This window comes from Meriones unguiculatus, chromosome 4 (genome assembly GCF_030254825.1).
Source record: "Meriones unguiculatus strain TT.TT164.6M chromosome 4, Bangor_MerUng_6.1, whole genome shotgun sequence".
NCBI lineage: Eukaryota > Metazoa > Chordata > Mammalia > Rodentia > Muridae > Meriones > Meriones unguiculatus.
Genome location: NC_083352.1, coordinates 118,614,428 through 118,641,264, shown reverse-complemented (window position 1 = coordinate 118,641,264; position 26,837 = coordinate 118,614,428).

The window sequence follows — 26,837 nt, the reverse complement described above, 5'->3', positions numbered from 1 at the left end:
CAGACTCTTCTTTGGGCAAAGGAGCAGCGCCTGGGGCCCATGATATTTCAGAGACCCATGAAAATGTTTTGATTTCCTTCAAAATCCAGAAGAAATGAACCTTGAAGGTAGGGGAAAAAAAAGGTATTTTTTTCCTCATCAGAAACAAATGGAATGTTCAGAGCCCCACCACCACCGCCGCCATGTTCTGTTCTCAGAGGAGCCACCAATGTCCTAAGGCTGTCCTGACCCTGGAAGAGCCACCCCTACTGTTCATATCAGACAGAGGCCACTTTCACTTCTACCTGGCCCAAGGCAAGAGTCCCCCACTGGCTCTGTGGCCTGTTTTTTCAAGCCCTGCACGGTGCAGCCAGGGTACTCCATCAGGACGAGCACAGGTGCACAGACCTAGGGGAGGGATGTGTCACAGGCATCCTCCTCTACTCCTACCCATCCTTCAAATGCTGCCTCCCCTAAGAAAAACAGACAGGGAAACTGAGGCATGTGCCTACATACCCTAAACACTCATCACATTGTGATCTGCAGTGAATGACACCCCACCCCCCACCCCATCCTCCTCAACAACCGCAGAACAATAATCCCACAGTGCTTGTAACCCACCTTCAGTCACAGCCAACATGGGGCCCTCCTCTGGCTCACCCCCTCCCTTCCATTCCAAGCCCTGTGATTCTGCAGAGCCCTTCCTCTTCTGACAGCCTGGGAGTGTAGAAGTGACCCAGGGCCCCAGGAATGGGTTGAGCAATATCCCCCACAAGGAGTCAAACTCAGAGATATGGTCCAGGGACCAAAAGAGCTTGTTTAGCCTTTGTCTGTGACTACACACCCCTCTCTGTACCTCAGTTTCCCCTGTCTGTCAAGCTTGGTTCTAGCTAAGGTCTCTGAAAGGATTCTCCCACATGAACCAGCTCAGGCGGGCTTGCCAACGCAGTAAGAGAGCGCCACCTACTGGCTCCCAAGGCCTCCTGCGGAACTGCTCTACGAAGGACCACAAAACCAACCTTCAAAGGCAGGGATACTTCTGTCTCCGCACAGGCACAGCCTCCTCCTTCTTCTTGCTGGCTGAAGAGGACTCCCTCCAGACCAGCTAAGCAGCTTCACCCGTACCATCCTCTTCCCCGAAGCATCCAGGAAAGCTATGAACCCCGTGGCATCCTGCCCCTGTGCCTTACCCATCACCAGGGTGGCCTCCTTCATGTTGGGCCGAGGGCTGGAAGGGGGGAAACAATGATCCCTATTGTGACTAAATTTCCCCCTGAAGATCTCATTCAAGATGTTAGAGTGAGCGATCATAAAAGGAATTAATAGTTGATTCGCTGTATAATTTCCTAGTTCAATATACTTTAGTGCAGAGACTAAATGAGCCGTCCCGGCCGTTCGGTGGGGCCAGATAGCGACTTTATCGCTGGGATCTCAGGCTGAGGAATAAAAGCAATTCTTCTGAAGTAATTGCGTCTAATTAAAAGAAACATTTAAAAAGTGTAACCAAAAGGAATTCATTTCAAATGGAAAATTAATGCTGAAAAATAGCCCTGAGCTCTCTTGTCGCAGCTAATAGCCAGGCAGCCGCAGAATAATTAAACTGTTTTGAAATGTCGATACTATCCTCCTCGGGAGAAGATGGGCACCACTGAGCATGCTGTGGGCATCAGCAAAGGGGGTGGCTTCCCTAGCAGTAGCCAGCCCCAGGACTTAGGTCAGCAGCTAGCTTCTGGGCAGGATGAGAATGGGGCCACGGGGGACCAGGCTGGAAAAGGTGACCCTTAAAGAGGAATAGCTACTCCCTGGGGGCCTGAGTATCTCGCTGAATATCCCAAACAGCCCTACAAGTCTTGTTAATTATAATTATGATGTCATAGTTCAAAGGCAGATTCCTCAGGGATGAGACACCTAGCCCAAAATCACAGCAAATCTCAACAGACTCAATATTCAAACTCAATATTCAAAATAAGCCTGCCTGACTCTGCTCTCCATATCATTTCCAGGGCCCTGAAGTCAGGTGTCAAGAAAGGCTGCATGCCTTCAAATGTTCCAGTTTCTGGTCCTATCTTCCCGGAGCATCACCTGATTCATTCTGCATGGCTCTGAAAATCCACCTCCGTGCTCCATTCCCAAAGAGTCTAGCTTCAGAGGTCTAGACACTAGACTAATAAAGCTGTTCTCAACCTGTGGGTCATAACCCCTTTGGCAACCCTCTATTTCAAAAAATTAAAAAATTTAAAAAAATAATTACATTGCAATTCATAACAGTAGCAAAATTACAGTTGTGAAGTAGCAACAAAAATTACTTATGGTTGGGGGTCGCCACCACAGGAGGGACTGTATTAAAGGGCTGCAGCATTAGGATGGTTGAGGACCATGGATCTAGAGGGGGCGTCAACAATGCAGGTGACTGACTCTTACAAGGCCAAGAGGCATGATCTTATTCCTCCCACCTCCTTGTAATGAAATCAGGTAGGGGGCAAATCCTACCTTACAAGGCCTCAGTTAGGACCAATCAACAAAGAAGGGCTAATGTGGAGCCGGTGCCTGCTCGGTACAGAATAAAGGTTAGCTTCCAGATGTGGACAACAGACTTCAGAAGCCAGGACAACCATCTAGTCAGCCTGGGCTTCGCCTTCAGGCTTGCAAAAGCTTAAGAATGGATATGGTACTGGAAGGAAAGTACAACTCAGTTTTTTAAAGGGTGAAAACCATCTTCCCAAAAGAGTGGCATTCCAACCTGACTTCAGAAAAGGGGACGTCACTGTCTTCAAAAGCAAACCTGAAATGTTGAATAGACACCAAAAAAGCCACTTTCCCCCCAAGTACGTAATTACTCAAAGTAGGCTAAGAGTTGCCTGTGATCCATGATTAAGGGACTTGCTTTAAGGAAGCTGAATAATTTATAATCTGTAAGTTGTTTATGTGCTGAAGGGTATCACTAAAGACCTCTAGAATGTTCCCCAAAAAATCTGTGTCCCTAAGTGAATTTAAGCATGCCCCAAACCTAATTCACACCAGTACAGCTGTAGGAAAAGCTTTCTTTATACATATGCAAAGGCTCCCAACCTCCATCCTTTCTGAATTGCAAATCCATCCCCGTTTCCAAAGATCATCACCCAGGCATCATCTGCTTTGCTGTGGCTAGCCCCCTAAAAAGGCAGCCGTGGTCCCTAAGAGAGATGCAGAACCAGCAGAAGAAAACTACCTCCTGAGGAACCTGGCTTCCCGTAAGTGACTCCAGAGGCTTAGGCCAGTGTGAGGGATTTCTACAACACCCTTGGGGGAGGGCTGCCACCAGCTGCCATCTTCTTGCCTGGGAGCTTCCTTTATCCACAGAATGCATTTCTGTCCGCTTCTGTGGCAAGCCATGTAGCACAGCGTACCACTGCTCCAGTGAGGGATAAGTGAACACCCCAGCTCGCCAACACTTTGAATCTCACGCTGTCCCCTTGACACTGAGTTCAGTAGAAACTAACAGCACCTCCCTATTAGTCCCCACCTTCCGGCCTCCCTCCCTTCCCTGCACTGCCTTTGCCTCACAACGGGAGACTTGCATTTGAATCCATGTCTGTGCAAACAGATGTAAGAGTCCATCTTTAGGGCCATAGAGCCTTGGAAACCCACCCGAGCCTGGCCCTGTGTACTGATGCAGGGATTTCAAGCCGCATGTTTTCCAGCTGTGTGACTTTAAAAAATGCCACTAAAGCCATCAAGCAGGAGCTGCTACACAGCGATCCTGAGAAAAGTATTGACTCCCTGCAGGTTAAGGTGGCGGTGTGACGTGATTATGCAACAAGCATTAGTAAAAGACAGCAGGCCATGTGTGTGGCCAAGGGTGAGTGCAGAACCCTTTCTGGCCCTTCCAGGGAACTGAGATAGGCTGACGATGGGGGAGGGGAGGGGGGAGGGGAGGGCCCTCTGCCACAAACTGTCTGAAGGTCTGGCATATTATCTAGCACACAGGGCCATTCCCCCCGCGGGGCCTGTTTACATCTACAGTTCAAAGCCAGGCAAAGACCTCGTATGTGTGGTCCCCGTTATACCAGCAGCTCAGCCCGAGTCCAGTAGTCCAAAGCCAGCCTGGATAACATCATTTTAAAAGATAAACTACAATTCAAAAGTATCCAACGGATATGTCGAAGTTACAGTTTTATAAAAAAATAATAATAATTGTTGAAACATTGATTGAAATATGAGATCTTAATTTTACCCTAGAGTGAGTTTTATAAAAATGAGAATATTTAAGACGGAGAAATGACCTAATGGTTAAGAGCACTCATTGTCTTACAGAGGACCCAGATTTTATTCCCACCACCCATATGGTGGTTCACAACTCCAGTCCTAGGCATCCTGGTGCCCTCTTCCAGCTGCTGCTGGCACCAGGAACCTACTTGGTGTGCATACGCAAAGACTCCCAACTCCCAACATGTAGGCAAAACACTCACACACAAAATGAATAAATCTAATAAATACAAAAAAATGAGAAAATTCAGGGCAGTAAGTGTTTAGGCATGATTCTTACTCATGTAAAGACAGTGGGAATAGCAACCAGGGTGGCGTTCTGAACAAGTCCACAATGTGCTCACAGATACCTCCAAAACATAAAATGAAATTGTGTTAATTAAAATCAAATACAACTAAAATTTCGGTTTCTCAAGCCCTCTAGCCATACCTCAAGTGTGGCCACATGTGTGAGCCTAGAGCTTCACTCTAGTCAAAGTGGCTAGAGATTATTCCCATTGCTGGCCTAGCATCAGGCAGCCCTAGACGGCAGCCCAGCGCTGCCTTTGCGTCTGTGAGGTTCAGGTACCTGCCGACCTCTGAGAGCAGTTTCTCCTGTCAGTGGCCACACTACATTCCCTGGAAATGTGTGTGGAAACGCCAGACCAGCTCTTAGTCTGGAAAATTCTGAAGGCCAGCCGATGCTGGCTGAGTCACTTCTGTGTTTAGTTCTGCCCCGGGATCCTCTTAGACCCATCCGTCAGTTCCTAACCGTCCTATTTTCCTAACCAGGGCCAACTGCACCCTCTGTGACTCATCCCCCCTCCCCAAGTGTGTGTCCACCCAAAGATAATCATCAGGTGGGTGGTGGACGAGGGTTTGGGGCTGGCTGGATATGTACAGACAGAAGCAGAAACTGGGAGACATGGGACTGAGCCCAGGGCCTACGTGGTACAGCCCCATGCACCCTGATTCCAGCTGTTGAAGATCAGTGGGAGAGAGGAGCCATGTGTTATCCAGCTAGGACACAAAGCATCCAGAGGGCAGTAAAACCGCTATTTCTGATACTACAAAGTGAGTCCAGGCTATGGTGTGTTTGTGCAAACCCATGGAATGAGAAGCACCAACTACCCAGTCTGGAGAGAATGTTAATTCACAGGCTACACCTGCTGAGGGATGCTGGGGTTGGGAGTTCCACTCAGGGTGAGGAAGGAAGGATGGAGGATCTGGGCCTTCATTTGGGGGACAAATGAAGAAGATGCATTCCAAAGTTCAAACACAAAACAAAGGGGGTGGAGAAGACAGGAAAGGGAAGAGAGAAAGATGAAGAGAAAGGGAAGGAAGGAAGGAAGGAAGGAAGGAAGGAAGGAAGGAAGGAAGGAAGGAAGGAAGGAAGGAAGGAAAGATGTAAAAGAAAAGAGACCCAAATGGAAAGAAAGCAGGGCTTAGCTGGGACACCCAAGGCCCTTTATCCTTAGTGTCCCAGGGTGGACCATCCCAAATTTCACTCCACAATTTCCTTCCTCTGTTAGCACATTCTCTCCCTTCCAGTGCAGCCTGCTCAAATCATCCCAAACTGTCCCTTTATCATTGAGCCTCCCTAATTAAGCTAACATTATTAGAAGGTTGGGAGGGAAAAAAAAGAAAAAAAACCCTCCCAAATTCTCTTTGCGTTTCAGTAGCTCTTTAATATGCGAGGCGACGAGAGAGATGAGCAGCCCCTAATTGCCAGTCCCTGGAGTAGCCGGTCAGAAAATGAATTGATGCATTTCTTTTCCTTATGAACAATGCATGTAGCACAAATTGCGGTGGCCGTCACCAGAGATTTAATTACCAAATATCATTACTTTCACACATCATTTCAGATTTGGCCTGATCAAATCAAAGTCCGGGAGAGAGAGAGGGATAGAAAACTGCACTCTTAGCAGGTCATTCATTCAGGGATGGCGTCAGAGCGGTCTGGATAGGCATTGGTAAGACTTCCTTCAGCCAGTGTGGGAGAGGCAGCCGCCAGAGGCATTCGTAGCAAGAGAGATATCCGAGGTTCCAGGCTTTGGAAGAGCGGAGGAAGCTGCCGGAAGATCCCGCAGGAAATGGGAAGCACCCTCTCCAGGAAATGACCCGGCTGGAGGGAGCCCTCGAACCCTGCAAGCAAAGATGCTGCAGCAATCTGTGGCTGTTTGTTCACTCCACAAATACTTGTGACGCACCCAGTGTGTGTCAGACCCTGAGGACACAAAATAACAGACCAAGTTTCACAGGTTCACACCCTGGTTAGAGAAACAGGTTTAATCAATTAACTTGATGCAGGGAGAGCAGGGGAGACAGGAGAGACAAGCCTCCTGGGTTTGAATCCCTGCTCCGGTCCCTCACAGCTGGGTGACCTTGACTAAGTCATCAACCTTGTGGTGTCTCTGTTTCTACATTTGTACAGTGGGGGTTCTAACGGTATTTATCTCATGGTTGTATGCAGAATTAGATGACTTGATATCTACCAACACTTGGCATGGTGCCTGGTGCGGGGCACTCTCCAAGGAAGTGATTGTCAAATGCAGGCAAGCATCAAGCAGAGCTGAAAGAAGACCCTGAGCGTGCAGCCCTCTGTCAGCCTAGAACAGTGGAACTCGGCCCAGCCAGGGGAGGTGGAGAGAGCAGAGAGGTTAGCAAATGCAAACTGCCGTGAGGGGGGGGGGGAGCATGTTAATTAAGGGAAGTGCTGAAGAAGCGTGGTCTTAGCTTCGAAATCAACACCTGTGGCAGAACTCATTTAAAGACCAAGACCCTGGAGAGAGGGGACAGGCCACCCTGGAGAGAGGGGACAGGCCAAGGCGGTTAGAACCCCAGTCGTCTAAGGATGAGGACGCTGGATTCTCTGGGACTGTGACCAAGAATTCAGACTGTAAGCTCTAACCCGGAGCATCTGAGCCTTGGAGACACTCATCTCTCAGGGAGCTTCAGTTGTGGTATGTTTATTACAAAGGTGCTCCCTGTTTTCCCCACTCCCGCAAGAGGCAGGTGCCAATCAAGTAGAGTTTAATTCTTTTAAGCGAGTGGGATACAGGAAAACCAAGCAGGAAGGTTGTTTCACCCCCAGGAAGAGCAGCAGTGAGAAGGCCCTCCTACACCAGGGCCTGAAGGGACAAGATAGGGAGGAAAATGAGATACAGCAGCTATGGCTCCTGTCCCCAGCAGGGCTGTCTCACTGGTTGAACCATCTAGACACTGGGAGATGAGGGAGCACCATAGACATAGCACCAAAGCTAGTGCTGGTAGAGGAGATGACAGAAGACAGGGGTGGTAGTCACACAGAAGACTTAGCACCCCCTCCATAGAGGATGTGTGGGCTCCTGAGGAGTTCAGGTCGTGGTAAAGGACTGGCTGGGACCAGCTCCTGCAAGAGATCCCCCTATGTCACTTCCTTCTGCCTGTAGCTTCAGTTCAGCAATTCTCAGCAGCAGCCAGCCTTTAAGAAAGGCCACGAGCCGGCCATGGTGGCACACGCCTTCAGTCCTAGCACTCAGGAACAGAGGCAGGTGGATCTCTGTGAGTTTGAGGCCAGCCAGGTCTACAGAGTGGGTTCCAGGACAGCCAGGGCTACACAGAGAAACCCTGTCTTGAAAAACAAAAACAAACAAACAGAAAGGCCACAAGGTCAAAGCTATTCTTTTTAGTGCTAATAATGGGCCCAGCTTGCTATTCACCTTTTCATTCTCATTCTTTCATGAGTCTATAGGGAGGCTTTCCAGAGGCTGCGTGCTAGAGTGCCAACACAGTGCGTAGAACAGCGACCTGCTCGAGAGCCTGAGACAGGTAGATTTTCCTCAAAAAGGAAAACAGCATGAACCCATTTTCTGGTTTTTCTCTATAGTTTTGACCTATAACAACTCACCACAATGGACCCAGAATGATCACAAAAGCAAATACAAGGATCTAACAGTGTATTCAGACAGAAATGTAAAATACTCACAAAATGCAACATGGTACCAACTTTTCTCACTACGTTGTTGTCTTGGAAATTAGTCTCTCTCTCCCTTTCTCTGTGTGTGTGTGTGTGTATGTGTGCTCACACATGCATGTTTGCAGGTGTGCGTACATGTATGTATGTGCACAGGTGTGGATTCCAAAGATTGGTGTCAAGTGTCTTTCTCAACCATTCTCTACCTTCTTTTTTTGAGACAAGTTCTGTCACTGAATCTGAAGTCCACTAATTCAGCTAGACTTGCCCCAGGGACACTCCTATCTCTGCCTCTTCAACGTTGAGATTAGAGGCACACGCTGCAACACTAGGTTTTTTGTTTGTTTGTTTTTTGTTTTTTAATTTGTTTACTTGTTTCTAATGGTCCTCATGTTTACACAGGCAGCACTTGCTGGGTGTGGTGGCACACACTTGTAATCCCAGCACTCGGGGAGGTAGAGGCAGGCAGCTCTCTGTGAGTTCTAGGCCTGCCTGGTCTACAAAGCCAATCCAGAACAGCCAAGGCTACACAGAGAAACCCTGTCTTGAAAAACAAACATGCAGAGCACACAGGAAGCACTTTACCAAGTGAGTCCCCAGCCCATCCCTTAGCTCTGTTTTTATTAAGAATATTGTTTTCATTACCTTGAAATAGATTTGTGGCTATTACTTTAAATAAACAAGTAGATTCTAAAACTTTAATTTCTAATGTAGTGAATATTGGTAGGTATAACTCACATGAACAAAAATTTTGAAGAGATTTCATCAATTTTTAAGTACATAAAAGGGCCCTGAAAGCCAAGGATTTGATACCAAGATATTCAGAACAACTAACTGTCTGAGGAGAACATGTTGCCTACTCCCTTTTTAAATATGTATTTATTTTTCACATAAATGGGTGTTTTACCTGCATATGTCTGTCTACCACATGCATGCAATGCCCACAGAGGCCAGAAGAGGGCATTGGTTCCCCTGGAACTGGAGTTAAAGATAGTTGTGCACTGCCATGTGGTTGCTGGGAATTGAACTCAGGTCCTCTGGAAGAGCAGCCAGTGCTCTTAACACTGAGCAATCCCTTGTGTTAAGGAAGAGAAAGCTATAGCTCAGAAAGGGGCTGAGGACCCCCAGAGTGACACCGTTGGCTGGCTCTTGGCACAGCTCTTTGACACCAAGACTCATGTGCACACAGACCACTCCACTCATGCATCAAAAGGACAGGAAAATCGCGCCTGGTGGGACAGCACCTGGCTTCTGCCACCTCCTCCACAGAGGGGCAAGTGACAGGGATGGATTGATCTCAATGATCAGCTACAAATGGTCCCCCTATGTGGCCATGTTAATCACCTTCCACCAGCCAGAATCTGGCCAGTTTGAAAGGTTTATAGCAACAATGTGGGGTTGATTTATTTCTCCTTAATAAAAAAGTGATCAAGTGAGACCTGCGTCTATCATCCTGTTTATCACTCGGGATGATTTATTAACTAATTACACGAGCATGGCCTGGGTTCCAAGTGTGGACAATGTGGGGGGAGGTGGGGTCAACTGTGGCCCTCGGGGATGCCCTGGCCACGTCTGCTGCCTTCCCCTCAAGCCTCACCGCTCACACACAAGAACAAGTTTTTCAGATCTGAGTGCCAAGGCTTTGGAGAGAGAGTGGGGAGAGAGAGAGGAAAGGCTGTCTGGCCTCAGCCTTTTCTCATCTCTGAAGAAATCAGATCTGGTCATGCATTCTGCTTATCCCTGGATCTATCTCCATGGCCCTGCCTCTTTCTGAACCACCTGCCCCCCTGCTAAACCAAGGGACTTTGAGGTGAAAGCTCAGAGAGGACATGGCTTCTCAAAGATGGTGGGCATGAGACATGGTCTCACTGGGAGGCATCTGTATGTGGGGCTTGCAGCCAGCCCCTCTTTCCCCTGGATACAGCAAGGGTGGAGAGAGAAGAGGCCTCTCTCAGTTACCAACCAAATGTGGCTTTAAGGGCACATGGTGGGTGGTTAATGTGGTTGGACCAAACACACCATATGATGGTCAGAGTCTCTCTAGAGGCCTGAAAGCACAATAGGATATCATTAAAACAACTTAACATCTTCCTTAAAACCTTATGTTTGGGATAGGGAGAGTCAGAAATCCACTTGTATAAGAACACAATGCAGGAGCTATTGAAATTGAATTGAAGTGTTTAAGCGGTGTTTAAAATAGAGAAGCATTTTATGAGGACTTGGGAAATCACTCAACTAATAACTTATCCCAACATCTAACCAGAGAACATGAGGGCTTCCATTCATTCCCTGCCCTGGACACAATTCAAAAAGCCACAGGAAGAGATACACAGACCAGGATGTTGTCAAAGGAAGAGGCAGCTTGAATCTCACTTCAGATGGGGAAACAGAACAGACAGTGGAAGAGGAAGTAAAAGAGGTGTGTGGAGGAAAACAAGGGCCAGGGATCAGATCTGGGGAGGGTGGGGAGGAGAGGTTTGAGGGCCTGGAGAGAAAAGGGAAATCGAAGGTGGGGGCATCACTGAGACAAGCTGAAGACCAGCGACAGGGTAGGCTACAGGGAGGATATGGAGATATCCACAAGATAAAGAGAGAGTAGAGACTGACAGAATGACCAGCCAATGCCTGGCCCAACCTGACACCCATTCCATGGGAGAGCCAATCCCTAACACCATTAATGAGATCTGTCGTGTTTACAAACAGGAGCCTAACTTAACCGGTCTCTAAAAGGGCCTCCCTCCCTCTGCCAACAGCTGGTGGAATCAGATGCTGACACTCACAGCCCGGTGGAGCTCGGGGAGTCCTGTGGAAGAGGGGGGTGGGGAGATTGGACTGGAGGGTACAAGAATGCAGCACGAAGACCAACAGACTCAACTAAACTAGAACCATGGTGTCTTACATAGAAGCATCAACCGAAGAGCATGCATGGACTTGATCTAGGCCCCCTACCCATATGTAACCCATGGGCAGTTTGATCTTCATGTGTGTTCCCTAGTAAGCTGAGTGGGTGCTGTCTCTGACTTGGATTCTGTTGCCTGATTTTGATCACTATGTTCCAGCCAGGCTGCCTTGCCTGGCTTTAGTGGATGAGGGGAAGCTCAGACGGGGATGGGTTGGAGGGGGGAAGCTCCCCTTTTCTGAAGACAAGGGGAGGGGAGATAGGGTGAAGAGGGTGGGAGGGAAGGCCGGAAAGAAGAGGGAGGGGACTATGATCAGGATGTAAAGTAAATGTACAAATTAAAAATAAATTTACAAAACAAAAAGGGTGCAGAAATGATGAGAATAAAAAGGGTATCTGTTAAGCTGCCGGGATTCTCTCAAGGTGGAGTTGGCGGTGATGGTGATTGGGGAGCGGAACAAGCAGAGAACTTTCTAGACCTGGCTTTCTCAGCCAGGGCTACTGCTACTCAGGCAGGTCACTGTGGCAAGGGAGCGGACTGTACCACATAACGTATTTAGCAGCATCCTGGCCTCCACCTGCTGGGTGCCAGGAGCAGCCCTTCCCCAGCAAAATGTCTCCACACCCACGCTGCACCATGCCACCAGGGGTAAAATCAATCCCTGAATGTGGCTCACTGGTCTAGACAGCATGAGGGTTGTTCAGACGAGCAGAACATCCAGGGTGCAAAGCTAAGTGTGCAAGTGCAGAAAAAATGTCCGGAAGTATGTCCAGTCTGACAGCTGTGGTTGCCTCTGGGGGAAGGGAGGGAGTGTGGGTGAAGAAGAGGGTGAGAGGAAGGCTCTCACTCCATGTGTGGTATCTGCACATCTGACAGTAAAAAATGCATACGTGCACCTAGTACCTATGAAACAGACAGATGGAAAGGGAAGGGAGGAGGGAGAAAGAGGGGGAGGAAGGAAGTCCATGCCCAATCTGAGACCAATCTTCAGTGGCCCAGTGAGCCCCTTGCCTGCTGCCTTACTGTCTCTGGTCCACAGTGTTCTCAAAGTCTCCAAGACCATTTCTTCCCTGTCCTCTGTGAGGGAGTCCCAAGGTGACCCGGCCCCTCCCTCCAGACCACCCTTCCCTCCCACACAGCCCAGTCTTTGCACAGCGGAAAGGAAAGGCGAGCCTGGGGGTCTTCACTCCTTCTCTGAAGCTGATTACACTCCAAAGGGGTTGGGGGAGGGGGCCTGGTCAGCCGCCGCAGCTCCACTCACGCTGAGGACTTAGTTGGGTTGATTAAATAATTACACAGGGCACTGAGTAATCACCACCCAAGAAGCAGGAACACCTTCAGAGGGAGGCCCCATTAGTGATTTGGGGGCGTGTGAGTTTGTCTGTCTTCTGCCTGGGATAAAATTATCATCTGAAGACCTTGCTTGCAGAAATGCATGCATGCCCCCCCCCCCCCCCCGTTTCTTCCAGGCGGATAGCAGAACTCCAGCTTTTGTAGCTGCCGTTTAGAAAGGTTTGGTGCCTCCTGAGGTCCTGGGGGGGCCTGAGTGGGGAGCGGGGACATGCAGCCAAGTCCAGCAGGAATCTGTGGCAGAGGTGGCCCTATGCCAGCAAATGCAAACAAGGCAAGGAGCAGACTAGGGCTAGAGAGTGTGTCCTTGTCATTCTTTTGTTTTTGTGACCCCACTGGAATTTTTTCTGGTTTTTGTTTTGGAATACAAATCTGCAAACAGACACAGGGACTTTTCTAAAATCTTATTCCAAGATCTCACTCCCTCGCCACCCCCCCTCCAGCCACCATTGCTCAAGGCCAGGGGCAACTCCAGGGAAGGGGCAAACCCAGATAGTCACCAGAGTGCCTACCCGCTGGAGGGCTCATCTCCTAGAGGGTGCCTAGCCTAAGACCAGAAATAAATGGCCAAGACTGGGTGTTGCCAGAACCCTGCTCATCACAGCTTTGGCTATCCACCCACTGGCTATTGGCTCACTCATGCTGTGGCAGCCCAAATTTAGTCACATGAGTTAGCCTCTCCAACAGAAGAGGAGCAGCCAAAGGGCTGTTACATCTAAGTGCTGGGGCTGGCAAGATGGCTCCGTGGTTGCCAAGCCATCTTGAGATCTGTCGTGTTTACAAACAGGAGCCTAACTTAACTGGTCTCTAAAAGGGCCTCCCTCCCTCTGCCAACAGCTGGTGGAATCAGATGCTGACACTCACAGCCCGGTGGAGCTCGGGGAGTCCTGTGGAAGAGGGGGGGTGGGGAGATTGGACTGGAGGGTACAAGAATGCAGCCATGACCTGAGTTCAGTCCCCCAAACCCAATTGTAGGAGAGGTGTTACTCCTACAAGCTGTGCTCTGACATCCACAACATGTATACTGTGACACATACACAATAAATAAATAAATAAATATTTTAAAGGGTTAATTAAATGCTGGAGCAGGGAGGGGGGAAGGGTACCAGCAGAAACATGTGCAGCCAGACAGTGGTAACACATGCCTGCACTCGGGAGGCAGAGGCAGGCAGATCTCTGTGAGTTCAAAAGCCGCCTGGGCTACCCAGAGAGTTCTAGAACGGCCAGGGTGGACGCTGAGAAACCTTGTCTCAAAAACAAGAAAAGAAAAAGAAACTATGTGCATCCAGGGAGTCCACACACACACACCTCCCTCATACCTTATGCTCAATCTTGGGGCATCCTATTTGAAGACCAGAAGAACTAGATGAGTTGCTGTGCCCCTGTGTGATGACAGCATTCAAGAAGACGTGTGAGGTGACCCTAAACGGAAGCTCAGAGCACCCTGATGGGGGTGGAGGGGAAGAGGAGGAGGAAGTATTGAAAGTGAGTGGAACAGTAATGCCAGCACACTGAGCTAGACACCTGGGCAACCACTTCTCACCGTCCAGTTGCTCACCCTGTCAGGAAATGGATTATTCAGGGATGGGGGATGGGCTTTAAGGTTTTAGAGCTCAGTCCCACTCCAACCTGACTGCTCTGTTTCCTTATCCTCCAGAATACCAGTAGACAGCCAACACACACTTGCTTCTGCCACAGGGACCATCTAGGAAGGTCGCCAAATCTCTCGAACCCTGAGCCAAGATCAAGCCTTCCTCTCTTGTTTCCTTCAGGCAAGCAAAGAAACGGGGGAAGTAACCAACATGGCGTGTGACTGCGCCTTGATGGCCTCACCCAGCTCCGAGTCCCGAGTCATCTGTCAGCCAGTATCAGAAACAGACATAGCAGGAATAGAGTGGACATGGGTGGGACAGGGAACAGGGCATCCTAGACCAGAGTAGACCACATAGTGAGCTCTGATCACCCGCAGGTGCCCCTCAGCTCTCCTTGATGTCTGGATTCTCAGGAGGCTCCACCCACACCCATAACCTTCCGACTGTCCTGAGCAACAAGAAGGCAGGCTGTAGCTCTCTGCTGGCCACCTGGAGCCCCATGCAGAGACAGCTGAAGGAAGCACTCTGTCTCTCTAAGAACACAGTCCGCACAGAAACAAAGAAAGAAAGTAAAAGGAGTGGAGAGGAGCGAGGGAGGGGGAACAGCTAAACCAGCAAAATGAGCATAAGGAGCTGAGTTTGCTCCCCAGCACCCACATAGAAGGCTGGGTGTGGCGGTACGTATTTGTAACCCCAGCTCTGGACACACAGAGACATCCTCCCGTGGCTGGGAAGAGCCTTCTCCACGGTGACAGTGTAGTGACCGCAGCTAATACTTCCCAGGATCCTCCTGTGCAGATTTGTTTTGGCCACTACTTCCTCATGGGAACTCAAGGAGGTCAAGACTATCTCACTTACCTCAGAAGGAGGACACTGCGGGGAAGCAAAGCTAAACACTCATCCAGAGTCAAAGAAGGAGGAGACAAAGCCAAGGCTCGCTGCCTGGAGGAGGCGTCAAGGATGGGTGTTCGTGCTGTCGGTGAATGAGCATGGGACAGTCATTCTAAAGCTCAGGACTTACCCACACCTGGCCTGCGGTTGGTCAGACAACGCACGTACACAAGACCTCCTCCAGTTCTGTACTCTGAGACCCTTTGCTTGTCTCTTCCAAGTTTCTCCCAGGCCTGGCCTACCCACTGGATCACCCAGTCCTGTGAACGTAGCTGCCCCTACATTCACAGAGGACAGAGTTTCCAGCTTGCCGTCACTGAGTGGACAGGGCAGAGGCACACCGCCAGGTGGGAAACAGCAGGCCTGAGAGGGAAGCTTTGTGTGAGCGGATGGGTTAAGAAACTCCCATGCAAATGACCACAGCACCACCTGGTGGTTACATAGTGTTCTTTGGCCAAGTACATCGACACATTCAACAAATAGATTAAGGTCTTAGGGCTGGAGAGATGGCTCAGCAGAGAGCCAGGTTCGATTCCCAGTACCCACATGGCAGCTCACAACTGTCTGTAACTCCAGTTCCAGGGGATCCAACAGCTTCTTACATCCAAGGGCACCAGGCATACACGTGGTGTGAGACATACATGCACCGAAAACATTCACACACATTACAAAATAAAAAAGAAATTCTAAATAAACAAACTAATGTCCTAATACCAACCTCTTTGGTAGGTTGTGTTCATCCAATGTATCTTTAATTCTCACAACTGTCTAAAAAAAGAATCAGGGGCTGGAGAGATGGCTGTTAGTGAAGCCTGTGCCTTTAAGGCACAGGGAACTGATTTTAATCCTCACGATGCGCATTTGAAGTTACTCACCAGGCATGGCAGCCCGTGTCTTTAAGCAGCCCTGGGGAGACAGAGACAAGTGGATTTCTGTGAGTTCAAGGCCAGCCTGATCTACATATTGAGTTACAAGCGAGCCATGGCTACACAGTGAGAGCCTGTCCCAGTAATAACGATAATAAGAATATTATAATAGCAAAGGTAATAGTAATAATAAGACATAAAGCACTAGGCATGGTGGCAGGGGCCTAACAGCAGCTCTGGGAAGGCAGAGACAGGTGGGTTCCTGGGGCTTACTGGATCGCCAGCCTCACCTATTTGATGAGCTCCAGGCCAGTCAGAGACCCTCACAACACAAGGTGGACATTTCCTGAGAAGCAACAGCCAAGACTGACTCCACCTGCGTGCATACCTTCATGCACCTGCTCACACACACTCACACACACACACAGCTACGCATACACACACACTTTTTTATTTTTTGACAGGGTTTCTCTGTGTAGCCTTGGCTGTCCTGAACTTGCTTTGCAGACCAGGCTGGCCTCAATCTCATAGCGATCCACCTGCCTCTGCCTCTCTGAGTGCTGGGATTACAGGTGTGCGCCCTAATGCCCGGCTTGCTTTTTCTAATTTAAAAAAACAGGAAAAGAAATCATTATCCTTTTTACAAACAAGAACCCAAGCCCAAAGACTCAGTTACTCAGACGGCCATTCACTGGGCATCCAGCAAGTAGCAGGCACCAGGCCAGGAACCAGGATGTTTTGCTGAAGAAAGTGGCCAGAGTCTCTGGATAAATGAAGCTGGTGGGTGAGATGGACATTAACTAAATAATCAATCACACAACAGTCACAGGGGACATGAAGGAAAGGTATATAAATGTACCTACCTGGCCGGGGGTCAGGAAGGGGTCCCCCATAGGAGCCACACATTAAATGAGATCTCAGCGATGACAGAGACTTACTCAATCAATGAGGCATTAATTTGCTCGTTGATAAATGAAAGCAGTGCGCATCTTCCCCTTCCCCTGTTTTCATTTTTTTCCTCACACGTATCTAAATTCCTAAAATGCTTGCTTTCCAATTCCGCGTGATTTTTCAGCTCTTTGCATGTCAATGCGCTGAGGCCGTTCGTTTTAACTAAGGAAGCTGTCAGCCTGCTGACAGCTCCCATCTGTACCACGATTTATTTTTCCAAGCCCCTGATGTTGACACTTGGGCTGCTTCCAAATTCTCGGTCCTTTAGACAGTGCCACAGCCAACGTCCTCCGTGTTCGATTCTGACGAAGTGCAAGTCCGTGAGAGCGCCCCCGTGGTGTCTGCCCACGCTCACTTCGCTACGCACTGACATCACATTCTTTAGCACTGAAAAGCTTATGAACATGGCTTATGAAAAGCTCATGAACATGGAAGCCGTGTTAAAGTTCTAAAAGGGGCTGTGGATAGCTTGTTGGGTAAGAACGCTTGCTGCACAAGCATAAGGACTTGGGTTCAAATCCTCAACACACCCATGTTAAGAACCCAGACATGGCCATGTTCCCGCTGCAACCCCGGTACTGCAGGCTGCGCGGATGGCCGCCAACCTTGCTCCACGGTCATTGGAGATCCTGTCTCAAGGAAATAAGACTGAGAGTAACAGAACAGAACACCGGACTTCCTCTCTGGCTTCTCCGGGTGCTTTCAGGAACACAAGTGTTTGCATGTATACATGCTCATACACCAGACGCGTATAGACACACAGACGTACACACACACACACACACACACACACACAGGAATACACCACACAGAGAGAGAAACACACAGACATACACTACATACACACAGGCAGACACCACACACAGAGAGACACGCAGACATATACCACACACACACATACACACACAGGTATACACCACACACACAGACAAACACACAGAGCTCTGCCCTCCCCACCTCAAGGTCCTTGGCTGCAGAGTCTCTTCCCCCATGTAAACACAACAGAACCACAAGTTATTTTTTTAATATTTTTATATTAATTGCAGTTTATTCGCTTTGTGTCCCAGCTGTAGCTCCCTTCCTCATTCCCTCCCAACACCTCCCTCCCTCCCTCATCTCCTCCCCAAGTCCACTGATAGGGGAGGTCCTCCTCCCCTTCCATCTGACCCTAGCCTATCAGGTCTCATCGGGACTGGCTGCATTGTCTTTCTCTGTGGCCTGGTAAGACTGCACACACACACACACACACACACACACACACACACACACACACACACAGGGAGGTGATCAAAGAGCCAGTCATTGAGTTCATGGCAGAGACAGTCCTTGTTCCCCTTACTCAGGAACCCACTTTCTGAGCTGCCATGGGCTAAGTCTGTGCAGGGGTTCTAGGTTATCTTCGTGCATGGTCCTTGGTTGGAGTATCAGTCTCAGAGGAGACCCCTCGGCCCAGATTTCCTGAGGACCACAAGTTCTATAAACCAAGCCCAGGTAACTTTACCCTGCCCACCACAAGCAGACCGGGAAACAGGAAGGTGAATCAACACCATCTTATTCTCTGGCAACCAGGGAAGCGGAGTTCAACATCAAGTCTTAGCTACAGAATCCAAATCTCCCACCCCACTCCCCACCACTGTAAACAGCCAAGGTCTCTAGAGCTAGAAGAGAAAAATACAAGTTCTTTATGTTTTCTAAAAAGAAAAAGTGTAGCTAGGCATAGTAACACACGCCTTTAATCCCAGCACTCAGGAGACAGAAGCAGATGAATCTTTTTGAGTTGGGGCCAGCCTGGTCTACTAAGCAAGTTCCAGGGCAGCCAAAGCTATGTAGGAAGACCCTGTCTCATAAAACCCATAAACAAAGGTGCTCACATCTATACAGTAGAGAAACTCTTTCTATCCTATTATTACCACCATATTAACATAAATACACGTTTCTGAATAGAAAAATAAAAGATTAATCCACTTCCACTGGCTGATGGGAAAGGGCAGCCCCCCTAGTCTAGGTAATTAAACATGTGGCCACCAGATGGCAGTGCAGGCTCACAGCAGGTCCTTCACAACCCAGGACTCTTTTTTTGTTCCTTAGTCCTTTAGGAGTCTTTCCCAGAGGGCTCAGCAGACATCGGGAGTGGGGGGCCCACCACATGTCTCTCTCCTGAGCCAGGTACAAGGAAGCACCAGTCAAACGTGCAGTAACTGAGGGGGAGGAGCAGAACCGAAAGCCGGGCAACAGACACGGAAGCAATTAGCTCTCAGACATTTATTATCTCATCTTGCCTGCGGCTCAATATGCAACTTGTCATTAGACAAACTGATCTGAGGCCGGGCGCAGTGGCGTATGTCTGTAATGCTGGAATCTGAGACAGGAGGATGACCAGTTCAAGGTCAATCCCAAATATATAGAGAAATGCTGTCTCAGCCTCCAACACTGCAAATAAATACACCGCGCCTTGCTGGGAGGGTGCCAGCAATGCCAGCAAAACTTATTAATCTCTTCAACTTGCACATAAAAATAAGTGGTATCAGAGCACTCAAAAAGGGAAAGCCAGGCGTGATGGCACATGCATTTTTTTTCACAGAACTCGGGAGGCAGAGGTCCTCGGATCTTTGTGAATTCAAGGTCAGCCTGGTCTAGAGTCCAGGAAAGCCAGGTCTACACAGAGAAGCCCTGTCTAGAAAAAAAAAAAAAAAGAAAAAAAGAAAGAAATATATATAATTTTTTTTAAAAAGTGGGGGGAGGGGGCCCAGTATAAGTGGAGGCCAGAAACTGAGCCAAGAAATCCCCACACAATGTCGCCATCTTTTAAACCACACGAGAAGTCGGTATTCTTCCAACTAGGAGGGTCAGCCCGAAGGGCTCCTTGAGTTCAGGAAAAGTACTTTCACTTAAAACACACCATAGAAAAGTCTTGAGGCCAAATCGCATATGACGCTAGTTCAAGCACGAAAAACGAGGAACAAAACACCATTCCCGACAGGAAAACCACACCAGAGGGACGTTCTCAGAACATAACGGAACCGTAACCTACTTCAAAATGACAGAAGTCACGCAAGACTGCAGAAGAGCCACACACGTCAGAGTCAGAAAGCCCTGTGCATAAAGCAAGGAACTGGGGGGGGGGGGGAATGGGAAATACATTCTTAAGGATCGTTTTAGAAGTGAAGACACAGAAGACAGAATTATCCCCGCCTCAAGACAATGCCCTCAAGACGGGCTTGGTAGCTCATGCCTTTAAACTCAGCACTCAGAGAGGTAGAGGCAATCAAGATAACACCTTCAGACAAGGAGGTAACAGGGGGTTTTGTTTGTTTGTTTTATTTTGTTTTGTTTTTGTTGTTGTTCGTTGGTGTTTGGTTGGTTGGTTGGTTTGGTTTTTCAAGACACGGTTGCTCTGTGTAGCCTTGGCTGTCCTAGACTTGCTTTATAGACCAGGCTGGCCTGTAACTCAAGAGATCTACCTGCCCCCGCCTCTTCCTCTGAGCTTTGGGATTACAGGTGTGTACCACCGCATCAGGCTTTAGACAAAGGTTTTTAAGTCAACAGAAAAAGTATTGAAGAGAGCATACAGAGCTGGTCAGGTGGGTCACCTGTGAGTTCCAGGACATCCAGGGCTATACAATGAGACCCTGTCAAAAAACAAGGAGGTGGGGGTGGGGCCGTGAGTACACAATATACCTAAAAATCAACCCAGAGCTACTTAGACATACTTAGGACATAGTCTAATAAAATTTCCAAACTTCAGGTAAAGAGGGAAAAAAAGCCTTCATGTGTTTAGGCAGAATAAATAAATAAGAAAATTAATTCAAATATTACAAAGTAAAGCTCTATATTATAAAGCAAAAGAAAATGAAGTAACATTTTTTACAATAGTAACAGAGGGTATGCTGATAACTCTTTGCCCAGCAAAATTAACTTGACCAGCACTTGGCTGGCAGATGCAGGCAGATGTCTGTGAGTTCAAAGCCAGCATGTTTACAGAGAACTAGTTCCAGGAAACCCAGGGCTACACAAAGAAACCCTGTCTCAGAATATATATATATTTGTGTGTGTGCATGTGTGCGTGTGTGTGTGTGTGTGTGTGTGTGTGTGTGTGTGTGTGTGTGTGTGTAAGGGAAATGCCTCTGGAGGCCAGAGATGATAGATCCCTCTGGAGCTTGTTACAGACACATGTGGGCCGCCTAATATAGATGCCAGGAACTGAACTTGGGTCCTCTGGAAAAGACATACATGATCGTAACCAATGAGCCATCTCTCCTGTCCCAACAGGGTATATTTTGTAGAGAGAGGTTGAGGAGGGTCTTCCTGTCCTTTTTCCAAAGATCATGTACAGAAACATCTTCCTGGATGTAAAGAGGTGTATGCTTTCTCCTTTCTCTCCTTTTCCCCAATTAATTGATTGATTGATTTACATTCGATCAAAGCTTCTCTTGCTCCCAGTCTCTCCTCACACCTCCCCTCCCCTCATTCCCCTTCCTTTTCTCCTCAGAGAAGGCTTGGCCTCCCGTGGATATCAAGCTGCCTTGGCCTATCACGTTGCAGTAGAACTAGGCGCACCTTCTCCTATGGAGGCTAGAGAATCTTCCATTGCTTTTGAGACAAGAGTTTATGTATCCCCAGCGGGTCCAAAACTCACAAGTAGACCAGACTGGTCTCAAACTTACAGAGATTACCTGCCTCCACCTCCAGAATTCGGGGACTAAAATTGTGTATGCTGCCATTCCTGACAGAATGCTTGACTTTAAAAACTGCTCTTTGTGTGAGCTAGAAAGTTGGCTCAGTGCTCAAGAGCGTTGGCTGATCTCCTAGAGTGCCCAGGGTTCCCTTCTCAGCATTCACGTAGCAGCTCCAGCCGTCTGGAACTTCAGTTCTTCTTCAAGTCCTTCTTCTGGCTTCCAAGTGGACCAGGCGTGAACATGGCACGCAGGCATACGTGCAGGCAAATGCTCTTATACAAAATAAAAATAAGTAAATCTTTTGTAAAATTTGTTGTTTGAGCCATTTACTTGGCTTTCATTTTTAAACTCCCTAAGTGGGAAAGGAGAGATGGCTCGTTAATTACACTAGTTTTGCACGCACAAAGAATTTGAATCCCCAACACCCACATTAAAAAAATAATGGGGAACCATGCAGGGTGGTGTACTCCTTTAATCCCAGAATTTGGGAGTCAGAGGCAGGTTGATCTCTGTGAGTTCAAAGCCAGCCTGGTCTGCACAGCAAGTTCCAGGCCAAACAAAACAACAGTGAGAGCACATCTTTAAATTAAAAAACAAACGAATGAATGAATAAATGAATGAATGAACAAACGAATGAGCGAGCAGATAGAGAGAGAGAGAAAGAGAGAGCAAGGCATGGCTGTATATGCCTATAACCGCAGTACTGGGGTGTAACGACAGATGGCGCTCTAGAGCTAGCTGTCCAGATAGCCCAACAGTGAGCTTTTGGTGGAGTCGGAAATTCAAAAGGCCCCACCTCACTCCTCGAATCTCAAAGCAGAAAGTTGGAGAGCAGTAGAGGAAGACACTCAGTGCCCTGCTCTGGCCTCCACACAAGCACTGGCTCTTAAACTCTCACACTGAAATGCATGGAACACACACACACACATACCATAAACTGTTAAATTAATTTGGAATTGGGATTAGGATGGAATTCACAGTAATTTCTGAAATGGCTCAAAACATGCTTTTGCCATTTTGCACCATGGGTTTATGTGAAGTAATTCTTATTCTCGGCATCGGCACTTACAAAATGAAAAGATCGACTCTGAAGATGGCCTCTGGTATCAAATATTTGGTCAAGAGTCAACTGGGGGGGGGGGGTGTACTCCTGGAAGCATAGTAGAAGGCCATTGTCCACTGTCTGCCTTGGATGGTTGGTTGGTTTCAGAGGTTGAGACAGGGGTCACGCCGGGACCTGGGGTTTGCCAAGTAGGGTAGACTGGCTGGTCAGGCACCCCTAGGGATCCACCTGGCTGGTCAGGCACCCCCAGGAATCTACCTGGCTGGTCAGGCACCCCCAGGTATCCACCGCTTTCATGTTAGCACAGACACCACAAGAAGGCGCCCTGTGCCCAGCTTCTTTGTAAGATTTGGGAGGTTATTGCTCTGTTTTTTTGTTTGTTTTTGTTTTGCTTTGTTAAAAAAAAAAGGGGGGGGTCTCTCTGTGTAGCCCTGGCTGTCCCGGAACTTGCTGGCCTCAAACTCAGAGATCTGCCTGCCTCTGCCTCCCAAGTGCTAGGCTTAAAGGTGTGCATCACCATGCCTGGCCGGCCCAGCATTTTTTTTTTCTTACACAGGGATCAAATTCAAGTCCTCATACAGCAAGCACTCTAACAACTGACCTGTCTCCTCAACCCAAGATTTAGTTCTTTCTGAGAAAAAGGAAAAATAAAAATAAAAGTCCCAGGCACATCCATCCCTGGGGTATGTAAATTTGTTTTTAACTTCAGTAAATGGTAAAACTATGGGTATACCAAAGGCTTATTTTAACATAAATTTGTTCATGATTTAGTTCTAATAGACGTTTGACTTGTATGCCTAGTTTATATGGCTGTATACTCAGAGGTTCATAAAAATGTCTTGGTTAAAAAAGGAGGCTCCTCCGAGGGACAAGCCTTAAGAAAGAAGCCCGGATCCAGGTCAGAAAATGAGGGAAACAGCGAGGTGACCCAGCGGAAGGAATACTAGCTACAAGGTGTTCCTGCCCTCTCCTGATGGATGACTAAGGGAAAACTCAGAGAGGACAGAGTCTGCCGAGGGTCACACAACAGCTCAGCTGCCTGGCAGGGCCGAACCCCACGTGAATGAGGTTATCGGTTGATTCAGGGCACAGTTGCGGACACTCTGAGTGAAACTAGGCGGGCTTCCTGGCCACCTGCTCTGTGTGGAGGCTATGGAGAGAAGCAAGAAAGATCACTCGCTGGTCTCACGGGGCCCAGCTGGGCAACTGTGGGGCCCAGGTCTCCCTCCCAGCCCCCAGCTGTGCAGAGCCACATGGAGCTGTGGAAGCAGCTGAGCTTGCATTCTCTCAGGCTACGTGAGTTCGCCAGGCTGTCCTGGAGTTTCACTTCTGGTTCTCGCCACCTCCCTGCTTTTTTCGGTCCCCTTAGAGAGATGGAGGAGCCTGAGAAATGGTCTCTGCCTGAAACTGAGAAGTCTGTTTGACCCGCCTCAACGCCCTTCCTGGGTAGAGACACAGAGGAGCTCGGGCCAGCGGAGAGAGACCTTGCCATCTGCATGACAGATTGCAGCCCCAGCTGAGCTGTTTCATCTGCTGAAACCCCGACACTCCACACTCAGCCTTGCAGAAAGCAGGAACACAGCATGCTTTGGTTGAACAACCGAGTGAATGTACGAATTGAACGAATTATTTTGATATCATTTCGAGCCTAAATCTCATACTTTTAAAATATATCCTCTTTCCCTCTAAAACAGGAGCTCAGAAGGAGAAAATGTAGCAGACGGTTAGTATGACATCAGGGCAGGAGGGGAGCTTAAAGCAGAGGTGTTTCTAGCCAGGCACTGTGTTTTCTGGTGTTTTGTTTTGGACAGTGTCTTGCTGACCCCAAACCTGAGTCCAGGCTGGATTCATAGTCACAATCCTCCTGCCTCAACCTCTCAAGTGCAAGGATTATATTTTTATGTTTATTATATTTTTATGTCGCCAATCCTATCAACATCCTGTTTTGTTTAAAAAAACAAAAAAAAAAAACAAAAAAAACACAGCAATTTGGGGCTGGAGAGATGGCTCAATGGTTAAGAACACTGGCTGCTCTTCCAAAGGACCCAGGTTCAATTCCCAGCACCCACATGGCAGGTCACAACCATCTGTAATTCCAGTTCTAGGGAATCTGACACTCTCACACAGACAGGCAGGAAGAACACCATTGTACATTAAAAAAATAAATTAAAAAAAAATAAACCATCAGTTTGCTTATGTATGCCCACATTGTTCCAGAAGGACTCGAGGTAGCTCTTACAAACACTAACTGTGGAAAAGTAAGGATGGCAAGAACAGACCCTTGTGATGGAACCAGGAAAATTACCTTGTTTCTCATTTTAAAGAAATTGTTGTCAGTGTGAATCTGAAATGCCCCCCTGCCCCAGTTGTGGTTTGAATACTTGTCCCCTGTTTGGCAGGCTGGCCCTCATGCTAGGAGGCTGCAAAGTCTTTGCGGCAGGGGTTGGTAGAAGTCATAGCCCAGCCTCAGCTTCCTGCTCCACCACGGTGGAACAGCTCCACTCTCCTGTATGCTTCTGCCATCCGGACAGAGCCACTCTGCTGTGCCTCCCCCCATTATGATGGTCTGTGAGAAAAAAAAAACCAAAACAACAAAAAAAAAACCTTTCTTACCTCAGGTTGTTATGTCCGTATTCTGTCACAGTAACACCAAAGTAACCCATACAATGTCCCTGATGTGGTGCATCTCTGTGGGTCTTTGCAGTGTCTAAACAGAGTCTCATGATGACCTCTCTGTGGTCTCAGTGTTGACCTGCACGCAGCTCCAGCCAAGAGCCAAGGGAAGAAGTCCATGCCAAGTTCCACCATCGGGGAATCCAGGGCATCACAGACCTTCTCATGCTTAACTGGGAAGACCATTTCTTGTGCTGGAGACATAGCTTAGTTGTTAGAGTAATTCCGTGGTGTTGTGGTGTGGTGTGGATATGAAATGCCTTACGCTAGCAAGATGGCTCAGCAGGTGAAGATGCTTGACCCGAGTTTAATCCCCAGGACCCACTTGGTGGAAGGAGAAAACCTATTTCTACAGGTTGTCCTCCAACCTCCACATTCCCATTCCAATAAATAAATAGTCTGAATTTAAAAAAAAAAATTATCCTCATAGGTCCACGTGTTTGAACACTTGGTCCCCCAGCTGGTGGGGCTGTTTGGAAAAATGGTGGAACCTTTAGGAGGTGGGAGCCTTGCTTGAAATAGTGGATCGGTGGGGCAGGCCTTAACATTTGCTAGCCCACTTCCTGTTTTTTCTCTCTCTCCATGCCTTCCAGGCCTGCTGCCATGTCCTCCTCATATCAATGGACAGAGCTGTGAGCCAGGAGAAACCCTTTTCCCCTGAAGTTGCTTCTTGTCAAGAGTTTTGACACAAGAAAAGGAACAAATACACTTGGCATGCTTGGGGCCCCTGGGTTCTAGTTCACTCATTACATAAATAAGTCATAGTGGCAACTCCTGGCATTTGTAGTACTTGTGAGGCAGAGGCAATATGATCAGGAGTTCAAGGCCAGCCTGGGCTGCATGACACCTTGAGAGAGAGAGAGAGAGAGAGAGAGAGATTATTTCTTTACTCTATGACATGATCCAAAGAAGCAACAGCTGAAACTACTACTATTTGGGACTGCCTTCCAGCTCAAAAGAATTCACAAAATGGATACAAAGAAAGAAAGAACTGATGTGTCCAGGGGCCATAACTATGTATCTGTCCTTCGTGGCAACAACTCCAATTTTCCCTGACTTCTGGCTATGGGTCTCAACCCCCACCCACCACAAAGACCATGAAGGAAGGAGAGAGCAGGCATCTCACCAGCTTGAGTGTCTCACCAGCTGCCGGCTTGAATGTCACTCCCAGCAAGCAATTATCCCTGTGTAAAAACACTCCTCTTAGCTAAAAGTCATAAATCTCCCCTTCTAAATGACAGATTGGCCTCTGCTTTGAGGAGATAATGTGCATATCAAATGGTCAGCTTCCACAGGTTAAAGGGGGGTGGGTACGGGTCAGATACCAAGATCAGAGCCTAGTCCATTCATCCCCTGCATAAGGAGGTCACGCCAGGGACAGCAATGGCTGCAGACCACATCCATCCTAGGTGATCACAGAATGTTGATGCCTGAAAACTAAAAGACTCAGCTCTTCTTTGCTCTGCACACGCTGAGATGAACTCATATTAATTCCCCAGGGCATCTTTGACATTCTCATCTTCACATTTTTTAAAAAGAACTAAACATTTAAAAATAAAAAGAAAGTTAAGAAATCGAGACAAAGGAGAAACGAGTAAAGAAAAGCTAAGAGCAACCTGGAGTGAGGTCGGTAAACAGAGGTATTCACATAATCCCATAGGCCAGTGATATGAATGCGCTTCCTAGCAGTCACTGTGAAAAGGAAAATAAAACAGGT